A 12,147-nucleotide genomic window follows, 5' to 3' on the forward strand; every position below is an offset into this window, starting at 1 on the left:
TATGGTGATCTGTGATCAGTGATTTTTTTTTTTTTTTTTTGTGGTACGCGGGCCTCTCACCGCCATGGCCTCTCCCGTTGCGGAGCACCGGCTCCGGACGTGCAGGCTCAGCGGCCATGGCTCACGGGCCCAGCCGCTCCGCGGCATGTGGGATCTTCCCAGACCGGGGCATGAACCCGTGTCCCCTGCATCGGCAGGTGGACTCTCAACCACTGCGCCACCAGGGAAGCCCATCAGTGATCTTTGACGTTACTACTGTGACTTGCTGCAGGCTCAGATGATGGAAAACATTTTTTAGCAATAAAGTATTTTAAAATTAAGGTATGTATGTTGTTTTTCAAGGCATAATACTACTGTACACTTAATAGACTACAGTGTAGTATAGACATAACTTCTGTATGCCCTGGGAAACCAAAAATTTGTGTGACTTGCTTTATTGCAATATTCGCTTTATTCTGGTAGTCTAGAACTGGATCTGTGATTTCTCCAAGGTATGTCTATAACAACTGTACGATGCATTAGATCTCTAGAACTTATCTACTGGTTGAAAGTTTGCAACCTTAAACTGCATCGCCCCAATTCCTCCACCTCCTAGCCTCTGGTAACCACCAGTCTACTCTCTGTTTCTATGAGTTTGGCTTTTTTAGATTCCACATATAAGTGGTATCATAGAATATACTATTTGTCTTTCTCTGACTTTTCTCACCTCGCATAATAACCTCAAGGTCTCTCCACGTTATTGCAAATGGCAAGGTTTCCTTCTTTCTTATGGCCAAATAACATTTTCTTGCATATGTATACCACATCTTCTTTATCCATTCATTGCAAATGGACCCTATGGTTGTTTCCATACCTTGCTATTGTGAATAATGCTGCAATAAACATGGGAGTGCATATATCTCTTCAATATCCTGTTTTCATTTCCTTTGGATATATACCCGGAAGTTGAATTGCTGGATCATATAGTAGTTCCCTTTTTAATCTTTTGAGGAAACTCTGTACTGTTTTCCATAGTGGCTGGACTAGTTTTCATTCCCTCCAAGAGTGTGCTAGGGTTCCCCTTGATCCACATCCTCACCAACACTTGTTATCTCTTCTTGTCTTCTTGGTGATAACCATTCTAATAGATGTGAGATGATATCTCACTGTGGTTTTGATTTGCATTTCCCTGATGATTAGTGATGTTGAGTGCGTTTGCGTGGGAATGGGTCCCAAGCATCATTCTTGCCAGCCTGGGCCCCAACCCCAGGACTCAGAACAGTGTGAATTAGAAATGGTTTCTTTGTGGTCTTGAGTCACACTGAGTCAGTCAACTGCTTGTGACTCTAAAAAAATGATCTTTTGGCTATTTGTATGTCTTCTTAAGAAAAATGTCCGTTTAGTTCCTCTGCACATTTTAAAAATTGGATTGTTTTTGTTATTGAGTTGTATGAGTTCTTTGTATATTTTGGATATTAACTTCTTATCAGATATATGGTTTGCAAATATTTTCTCTTATTCCGTAGGTTGTCTTTTCTTTCTTTCTTTGTTTTTTTGATTGTGTCTTTTGCTGTGCAGAAGCTTTTTAGTTTGATGTACTCCCACTTCCTGATTTTTGCTTTTGTAGCTTGTGCTTTTGGTGTGATATCTAAAAAATTGTGGCTAAGACCGATGTCAGGGAGCTTCCTCCATATGTTTTCTTCTAGGAATTTTATGGTATCACGTGTTAGTTTAAGTCTTTAATCTATTTTGAGTTAATTTTGGGGAGTGGTCTAAGATAGTGGTCCAATTTTATTTTTCTGCATGTGGTTATCCAGTTCTTGCAACACATAGTTTTGTTGAAAAGACTGTCCTTTCTCATTGAGTGTTCTTGGCTCCCTTGTCAAATATTAGTTGACTGTAAATGCAGGAGTTTATTTCTGCACCTCTATTTAGTTGCACTGATCTATGTGTCTCTTTTTCTTTTTTGCGGTATGCGGGCCTCTCACTGTTGTGGCCTCTCCTGTTGTGGAGCACAGGCTCCGAACGCACAGGCTCAGCGGCCATGGCTCACGGGCCCAGCCGCTCCGCGTCATGTGGGATCTTCCTGGACCGGGGCATGAACCCGTGTCCCCTGCACCGGCAGGCAGACTCTCAACCACTGCGCCACCAGGGAAGCCCTATGTGTCTCTTTTTATGCTAGTTTTTTAATGTTTTAATTATGATAGCTTTGTAGTATAATTTGAAATAAGGAAGTATGATGCCTCCGGCTTTGTTCTTTTTTCTCATGATTGCTTTGGTTATTACTTTTTTGTGGTCTTTTGTAGTTCCACACAAATCTTAGGATTATTTTTTCTATGTCTGTGAAAAATGCCATTGGAATTTTGATAGAGGTTGTGTTGAATCTATAGCTGGCTTGAGTAGTATGGACATTTTAGCAATATTAATTATTCCTATCCATGAACACAGGATATATTTCCTTTTTTTTTTGTTTTTTTTTTTTGCTGTACGCGGGCCTCTCACTGCTGTGGCCTCTCCCGTTGCGGAGCACAGGCTCCGGACGCGCAGGCTCAGCGGCCATGGCTCACAGGCCCAGCTGCTCCACGGCATGTGGGATCTTCCCAGACCGGGGCACGAACCCATGTCCCCTGCATTGGCAAGCGGACTCTGAACCACTGCGCCACCAGGGAAGCCCTCAGACAAATTTTTAACTTTTCAAAGACTTGGATATGTTATTTGTGAAGGTGGGAAGATAATAATACATACTTCATTTTGTGAATATTATGCAAGTTAACATCTGTTCAGTACTTAAAACAGTGCCTGGCATATCAACAAATGTGAACTGTCATTGCTTTAGAGGTATTTTTTAAGTAGTGCTCCAAGGTTATTACAGTTAGCATGAGCTGGTACTCATGTTCTCCCGGGTGTATTGCTTGGGTTATTTACATTAACTTTGTTTGACTGAAGGAATTTTTTAAATCTCTCTCCACAAACTCTCTGTAGCAGTCTAAATCTTTGTGTGTGTTTTTAAATAAAGTATTTCATTGTTTGATAAATCCCTGAAGTTATTTCCTACTTTGGAAACTATTGATATTGTCTATCTTCTTCATTAATGTGAAGGGCACATGGTTTTGAGCTGCCATAACTAGTCTGTAAAACAAGCCATATTTGTTTCATTCCCTTGTTTATAATGGCTATCTTCATCAAAACGGAGTGTTGAGTAAGATGCCTGTATTTAAATTTTCTAAACCAATATGAATCCTTCTTGGAAGCTAATTTTAAAATATCTTATGCTTGTTGTGCTTAATTGACAATCATTAAAATGGAGTTCGTTAGTCTGTAGTGAATACCTGTTGTCCTCCTTTAAATGCTGTACATATATACCTCTTTTCCAATGCATGCAGAGTCTATTCCTTCTTTCTAGAAGATGTACAGAGCTGCCCAGTGACTTGAGTATGCCATCGACTTGCTAATTTGAAATTTTATAGCATTGCATCAATTCATGGATTTTAAACATTATTCTTGGTTGGCTTTTAAAAATTTTTTTTTGCGGTACGCGGGCCTCTCACTGTTGTGGCCTCTCCCATTGCGGAGCACAGGCTCCGGACGCGCAGGCTCAGCGGCCATGGCTCACGGGCCCAGCCTCTCCGCGGCATGTGGGATCTTCCCGGACCGGGGCATGAACCCGTGTCCCCTGCATCGGCAGGCGGACTCTCAACCACTGCGCCACCAGGGAAGCCCGAGTTTTATTTTATTTTATTTTTTATACATCAGTTTCTTATTAGTCATCCATTTTATACACATCAGTGTATACATGTCAATCAATCCCAATCGCCCAATTCATCCGACCACCATCCCCCACCGCCACTTTCCCCGCTTGATGTCCATACGTTTGTTCTCTACATCTGTGTCTCTATTTCTGCCTTGCAAACCAGTTCATCTGTACCATTTTTCTAGGTTCCACATATATGCGTTAATACACGATATTTGTTTTTCTCTTTCTGACTTACTTCACTCTGTATGACAGTCTCTAGATCCATCCACGTCTCAACAAATGACCCAATTTCATTCCTTTTTATGGCTGAGTAATATTCCATTGTATATATGTACCACATCTTCTTTATCCATTCGTCTGTCGATGGGCATTTTGGTTGCTTCCATAACCTGGTATTTTTTCTTTCTTACTGGTATTTTTTACTTGTGGCAACTTTGTTCATATTTATTTTGAAGTAATTATATATTTAGGATATGAATACCTTTCTTGCCATACATGAAACTAGTACTTTTCCAAATTTTCATTTATGTTGAGTCTTATTAGTGTTTTTAAATACCACTTTTTAAAGTTCTTAAACACCAAGCTAACTCGAAAAGTTGTTAAAATTGTTCATAGAAATATTAGGCTGGATAATAACCAAAGTCTAACTTGACTTTTTTCTCCAGTTTTCTGGGTAAACTCCAGCTTCACCCTGAGAGATTTCTAGCTGGGCCTTTACTTTGCAATTGCAAAAAATAATAGCATAACAACAGTCATAAATAATGTTTGACCCTGTCACTCAAGGTCTGTTATCAATAAGACAAGAAGATTTCTCCAAACTGTTTTTTGTTTTGTATTTCTTCAAAGAATACTCACAGTTTTGATGAATCTAGCCAACAGGTGGGTATCATAATAGTACTTTTTTTTTCCACTTCAGTGAATCCTTTGTTCCATATTTTGTTTTAGCAACCAAAGGATCTTGCCACATAGAACCACAATCAAGGCACAAAGGTAAGAGGAGAGTCTGGACAAAGTCCTGTTGAGGTGGTAGGGGGAGCTGAAATGCACTTAATAAACTGCAGTTTCTTGTCCCAATCTTCTGTGAACCCCCGATTACCCAAGGAGCAAGATAATCCACTCATTTTAGTTGGGTTTGGCACGCAAGCAGTTTTCAATCTAGCCTCCCGTGTAAAACCGAGAAGAATTCTGACAAGACATTGGTTTGCAGACATCTGACTAATGGCAACGGTTTAGAATCATGTCTACTTTCTGTCAAAGACGGAAGCTCTTGAATAGAGGTGTAAACGAGGGCCAATGTAAACATGAAAACTTCTAAAGACTTGGAATTCTCGATGAACTTAGGGAGCAGTGTCACGTGGCCCAGAGAGCGTGAAGCTCGCTGTGCGGTCCAACCTCTCTGAGGTGCCCCCGTGTTTCTGTAACACAGAGCAGTTTTCTCTCCTAGGACAGTGTGCTGCACACACAACGCTGTTGTTCTTTAGCAAGGTGTTCACAAAAATATACGCCAGTCACCTCCTCTTGACAACTGAGGGCCTGAGAAGCAGCAGGAAAGAGCTACATTGAGCAGAAGACCACCAGCTTGATTCCAAATGTTAGACTGATATGAATGACATCACTCGTAACTTTGCCAGTAGAATGCCTTCCTCTTTCAAAAAAACTTTTGAAGAGCAGAATGGACAGCTGGGCCATGTTGTTCCAGGGGGGTTGCCCAAGCACTTGTGGAACACTTTGTGCCTTTGTCTCATCACAGCACCAAGTGTACTTATGACGAAAAGCTGAGAGGGAAGGCTGGTTTCTCAAAGACTCGTTGTATTTCTTAATCAAAAGAATGCAGGGACTTCCCTGGTGGTTCAGTGGTTAAGACTCCATGCTTCCACTGTAGGGAGAGTGGGTTTGATCTCTGCTCAGGGTACTAAGATCCCACGGGCCCATTGTAACTAATGCCTGGCTTTGGCATCTCTGGAGCGGCATCTGCATTTGCTCTCTTTGTAGCACTGAGCTACGCCAGAAGAAGTGCAGATGCTCTGCAGGGAGGGATCCTGAGAGGCCGCCTGGGGAGAGAGGAGGAAGCCAACCAACAGGGCAGGTAGAGTCCTGTATACAGGACTCTGCCAGTCTGTGCCAGCTGCCCCTGCGTGGAGCTGTCCTGGGTGAGGCACCACTTGGGGGTGAAAAAGCCGCGCATCTCACGGAGCCATCGTTACCAAGTCCAAGCTCACTCTGCTCGCCACACGACAGGCCGGTAAATCGGGAGACGAGGTCCTCCAACTGCTGTTTTTAATGACAGCAAGATGTGGGCTCAGAGTGAAAGACACTGTATGGGGACAGGGGCTCATCTGGCCACCATCAGCACAGAAGCTGAGCAGGTATGTTGAGAGGCTTACATCCGTTTCTCTGCTGGTTTGAATCTCTTTGCAGAGAAAGAGGAATTTCTGTGCTCTGCTATGCATCTGTGCCTTTGCTTCATCTCTTCCAACTACCTGGAAAGACTTTTCTTCCTCTCTCATTTTTCTTCACATGGCCAAGTTCTTCTGGTCTTCCCAGATTTGATTCATGTGTTATTTTCTACAGAAAACTACCCTGACCACCTTCTCTGCTCCATCTTTCCTATTCTAGTTTGGAGATACTTCCGTGGTACTTTGTGCATCGTGTGACCATGGCACTTACTTCAGTGTTCCCATGAGTCCTACTTTGTAGAGGGCTGGAGCCATGCCTTAAGCATCTTTGCATCTCCAATGGCCTTTGCAGTGCTAGGCACACTTAGATAGGTCCTGATAAATATTTCATGAGTAAGTAAATAAATGAATGGTTAATCAGGATTGAAATAGCTTCTCAGAATAGAGCACAGGAAAAATAATTCAGAAGTATGGTTGTCATTCTAAAAAAAAAAAAAAATCTCAAGGTAAATTCAATTTGAACTGAAATTTATTTCCTCATGTAATATATTTCCATATATGTACGATACCATGACTCAGATTCTATTCTTGGTTAGTAGGGTTTCGTGGAGGATTCTGTTTCCATGGCTTTGCAACTATAGGTTCACCAGCTCCTGAATAAAATGGAGTTTAATGAAATACACAAACAATTGAAGAAGGTAATTTTAAAAATAAAAGTTCCTAGAAATCCAATCCTATTAAGTACTGCGCTAAGTGATTTGCAAGTTGATCTCACTTAATCTTCACAGTGACTCTATGAAATAGTGGAGTCATCCCTTTTGGAGTTGAGAAAACTGGGATTTGGTGAAATTAAAGCACTTGTTAACATTGTGGAATAAACGCCAGAGGGGGGATGTGAAAACAGATCTGATGCCAATGCTTTTGTGCTTAACTAGTACTTTATTTGACTTCTTTCCTCTGTTCCTAACATAACAGCTATCACCTGATAAAGGCAAATATACTTATAAAAATTCAGATTTTTATGCAGAACGTTATCACTCAATTTTTGGATAGCGATTTTCATATTTCCTGGGACTTACAGATGAGAACCTTGAAAGCCAGTGGCATTGGGTGGACAAGACACCATTGAACCCACAGATGGTGTGAGTATACTGACTGGGGCAAAAGAGCTTTATAGGCAAAGGTGAGAAGAAGACAGCAAGCAGAATTTATTTTGGGGTGGAATATACCAATGTAAGAAAGCTTACTCGGAATAGAGCATAGTGTGTTGAGTAACCTCTATACTAGTAGACACTACGCTTGTGTTGGACAGTGCAGCTCTAAATGTTTCACTAGGAACATTTTCTCTGCCTTGTCCTCTGGCCTCTACCATACACACCCAACATGTATAGACACACACACATACACACACACACACACACACACACACACACACACACACTCTTCACACACACACACACACACACACACACACACTCTTCACACACACACACACACACACACACACACACACACACACACACACACTCTTCAGATGCTGGCCCGAGGGTGAACCCAACAACTACCAGAAAGAAAAATGTGTTGTCTTTGTTAATGACAAAGACAAATGGGCCTGGAATGATTTTCCTTGTGACTTTCAGACAAGTAGCATTTGTAAGATACCTGGAGCAGCATTCAACAAGAAGCCTAGGAAGGGGTCCCTGTTATGAGGACAGAAAAGAAGAACCAATTAGACTAGGGAAGAATGTACATGCATCGTGGGAACAGAGAAAACATTCTCAGTCATAGAACATTATGGCCGTAGTTATTCTTGTTTAATTCATTCAAGATAATGTGCTTTTGTGTAGTGTTTTGGTGGAAAAAATCATATTTTTCTGTGAGAATCAATTTTCATTAACTTTGCTTTCTTGATAGTATTTCAAGGTATTTACTTTTCAGTTAGTGTGTATTGATTAACGTATCTAAGAGTAGCTTGAATGGTGAAATCTATAAGTCATTGTTTCCTCTGCTTCAATTCTTAGCTCTTAAAGTTCAAAGGTGGGATATTCCTACTGGTAGTGGTGTATCATTGTTTTTAACCCAAATATCACAAACTCTTTAAAGTTTTTAAGCAACATTTTTATTGTCTGATGCTTCATTTTTTTTTTAAATTTATTTATTTATTCATTTATTTTTGGCTGCTTTGGGTCTTCATTGCTGCGCGCTGGCCCCCTATAGCTGCAGCGAGCCGGGGGCTACTCGTTGCTCTGCAGCATGTGGGATCCTCCCGGACCAGGGCTCGAACCCGCGTCCCCCGCACCGGCAGGCAGACTCCCAACCACCGCGCCACCAGGGAAGCCCCTGATGCTTCATTTTCAGACTTCTTAATAGTATGCCATTAGATTGAAATTCCACGAGCAAAATATTTTCTGAATAACAGAATAGAATATTTAGAATTATGGTATTGCCCAGGTAGAAAAAAAAGTCTATTTACCTTTTCAAAAATTTACTTCTTACTCCACTTTAAAAGTCTTCCCATAGTGGGGAGTCTCAAGCTGACTTAATTTCTTTTTGAGTGGAAAAGTCCATTACAGGCCACCTTTACCAAACTCCTTTACTTCTATAGCTATGGACACAAAACCCTTGGGAAGCCGAAGAGCTCACCTTCACATGTCTAGTGTATGACAGAAACAGGACTATGGCCCAGATCTACCTTTCATAGCAAGTGAAATGTGTTCCCTTTGGTATTATGGGAGAGTTACTGGAGGTGCTGTGGCCTCTTGGCTAAAAGGTAATAGTTCTTAATTATTCTTGCAACATTGTATTAGTGTTTCTGTATTTTTAATTTGAATCAGAAAAAAATTATATTTTCAATCCATTTATGTAAATTGTTAGCAAGCTTCTTTAGAGCTATAAAGCTGCAGTTCAAACTAGCAAGGAAATCATGGCTTTAACAACCTGAAGTTATGCGTTTGCGATGTGTGTAGTTTTAATTGTGAAGCAGTCACATCCAACATCAACAAAATAAGGCTGTCTTCTTACATATATTCATTTTGCTGACGTTTCCTGCATCCAAGCTAAAAAATTTCAAGCGACAGCTTTTTAACCTAACTTCCTTACCACTATTTTTAAAAACAGTATTTATTCTGTAAATTAGTGATCTTGTAAGTTTGGAATATTAGTGTTTGATTGATTGATTATGTGTGTGTCTGTGTATGTCTGTGTTTTAACTGAAGTAGCACCAAGTGACTTTAACTGTGTTAGCCATAAATTACATAGCACAAATCTACAAAACTTGTTGAAATAAATTTATGTAAATGATAATAGGCTTGTATAGTTAATATTATCCATTTTTCATTTGTATAAGACTGTATTTAAAGATTCAGTTGTCAATAAAATATGACCTGTTTGTGATTTTATACATCTGTGTCTACATCTATACCTCTAATCTATTTCTCCCCCTGCTGATCATTTTTCATTCCCTCCATGGCTACCATCACAGACCAAGTTACCATCTCTTACCTGGATTATTGCAATGGCCTTCTGATTGTTCTCCCTGTTTCCACACTTGGTCCCTTTCTGTGTATCCTCAAGTCTCATGGCACCTCTCCTAGTCTTCACAATTTCTTTAAGACAGCTGATAGTAATTTTATAAAAATAATTGCCTATTTCTTTAGGACATTGCAATAGTTCTAGAACTTTGAAACACTTAAAAAATCTAAACACTTTTTATGTTTGAAAATGTAATGTATGTGTGCATTAAAAAGGCAAACAGTAAAAAACATTAATAAAAGTATAAGGTGAATCTCTCATTCACCCTGAACCCCTAAATGCCTCTTCAAAGTAACTATGATTATCGGTTTCTTATGTGTATATCTATATATGTTATATTTCCCCCCATGCATTCACATGCAAAAACTACCTAGCTATGCCCCATCCAATGAATGATTTTAGGGCTATATTGTTGAGAAAGGAAAAGGGGGGTGGGAAGAAGAAGAAATAGGAAAGCAAGGAGAACATTTTACTTGATTCCTTATCATTTTTCTTTTAGGGACCCTTCAGGAAAAAGTTTTTTGTGGTAATCTATAAGGCCTATAAAATTCTTGAAGTTCAAGAATTCTTAAATTTCACCTCAATTTTTTTATTTGTTAAATTCAAGTAAAATTAAATTTAATGTTTTAAAAGACTCATCTGTTGTATGATTTCTAACTATATCAACTTGGGATTTGAATTTTTTTCACTTTCATCTTTATACAGTTGTGCTCTGTAGGAATTTTTAATAATAAATATGTATCATTTTTATAAGATGTAGTACAGTGATTTTTCTTTTTTAAAAAATTGGGGACCCCAATGGTAATAGTAGTTAAGTCATAACAGTGGTTTATTTGGGGAATATGGTCTTGGGAATATGAATGATTAATTACTCTTTATTTTTTGCAACTTTTTGGGTTTTCCGGTGCCTAAGTATTTATGTAGTCCTATAAAATATGATATTTAAAAACAGTCTCAATTGGATGATTTCCTTCTCAAAGAAGAATTTTCCTGATAAATAATTTAGGTTCTAATGATCTTTACTTTGGCAAATAAACCCTTAACAATTGTTTCTTTTCTTGCCAAACTTTGAAGGCAGAGTTAGTTGTATAACTTAAATTATAAATGGTGAAATAATATACATTAATATTTTTATATCTTTCAATATTAATGTAAGATAATTATAGCCACCTGAAATACAACAACAATGAACAAAAAAATGTCCACATGTTTTTCAGTGTTTCCTCATTGATGTTTATGAGATGAAAAAAAGAAATTAGAAAGTTGAAGATATTTTTATTGGATTACTTTCAGGTTGAATGACTTTTGTTTTAAAGGCATATTGATTTCAAAACCACAGATTGTCACTTATGCCTAAGAGAAATAAATGTTTGTAAAGAAAGCTAATATATAGGGCTTTCCTGGTGGCGCAGTGGTTGAGAGTCCGCCTGCCGATGCAGGGGACATGGGTTTGTGCCCCGGTCCGGGAAGATCCCACATGCCGCGGAGTGGCTGGACCCATGAGCCATGGCCGCTGAGCCTGCACGTCCGGAGCCTGTGCTCCGCAACGGGAGAGGCCACAATAGTGAGAGGCCCGCGTACCGCAAAAAAAAAAAAAAAAAGAAAAGAAAGCTGATATATTATTTTCACTTGTTCAGTTGAATTTTCCCATTCAGTGATTACGCGTTAATTCCAATGATTTCAAGGGTCTCTTTATGGTGCTGTGTGCAAGAAACATGGTTATAAAACTTCCATGTTATTTATATATTCTTGAATAATCTTGTCAGTATTGATAGAATATTATGCAATAAATGGATAGACTTGAGACAGGAAAGTGTCAAGTTGACTGTTGTCTTAGAATAATTTGACTATTGGACTCTGGTTCTGGCTGAGCAATAGATACATTTGGGTGCGATCCAGTTAGTCAATGGAAGAGAATAGAGAGGAAATGGAGTTTCTGAGATGAGTAGACTGGATGACAGTCTCTTTGGAGCTGAAGGTTAGCATGATCTTTCTAAGAAGGTGCAGTGAATGCCTTTGGCCGGAAAGTCCACACCAGTCTTTTAAGCAGGAATACGTTTCATGACTTGAAGAAGTTTCCTACTTATTATATAGGAGAACATAGGAGATATGCTTAGGTAGGGAGTGAAAAACAGGATGAAATTGAGAAGAGAAGACAGACTTTTCAGGAACTAAAAAGAAGACATGACACAGAGCCTGATTTCGAATTGTTCAAGGCACTTTCCAAAATCCTCTTCTTTGCTGGATTTGGTGCTTGTTCTGTGTCCCTGTATTTTCTTACAAATACTCATAACTGAAGCAAATGTACCAAAAGGAGAAATACTCCTTTCCCCCCCGCCCACAACATTGCTAGAGAAGCTTGGTAAATTCTGAGAAATCCCGAGACTGATGTAGAGAAAAATGCACTTCTGTCAATATCATGAATTATAACATTCAAAACGATGTATTTTTATTTACATCAAAGTGACAAACACTTATGAAGTCCTT

This window comes from Lagenorhynchus albirostris, chromosome 11 (genome assembly GCF_949774975.1).
Source record: "Lagenorhynchus albirostris chromosome 11, mLagAlb1.1, whole genome shotgun sequence".
Taxonomy (NCBI): Eukaryota; Metazoa; Chordata; class Mammalia; order Artiodactyla; family Delphinidae; genus Lagenorhynchus; species Lagenorhynchus albirostris.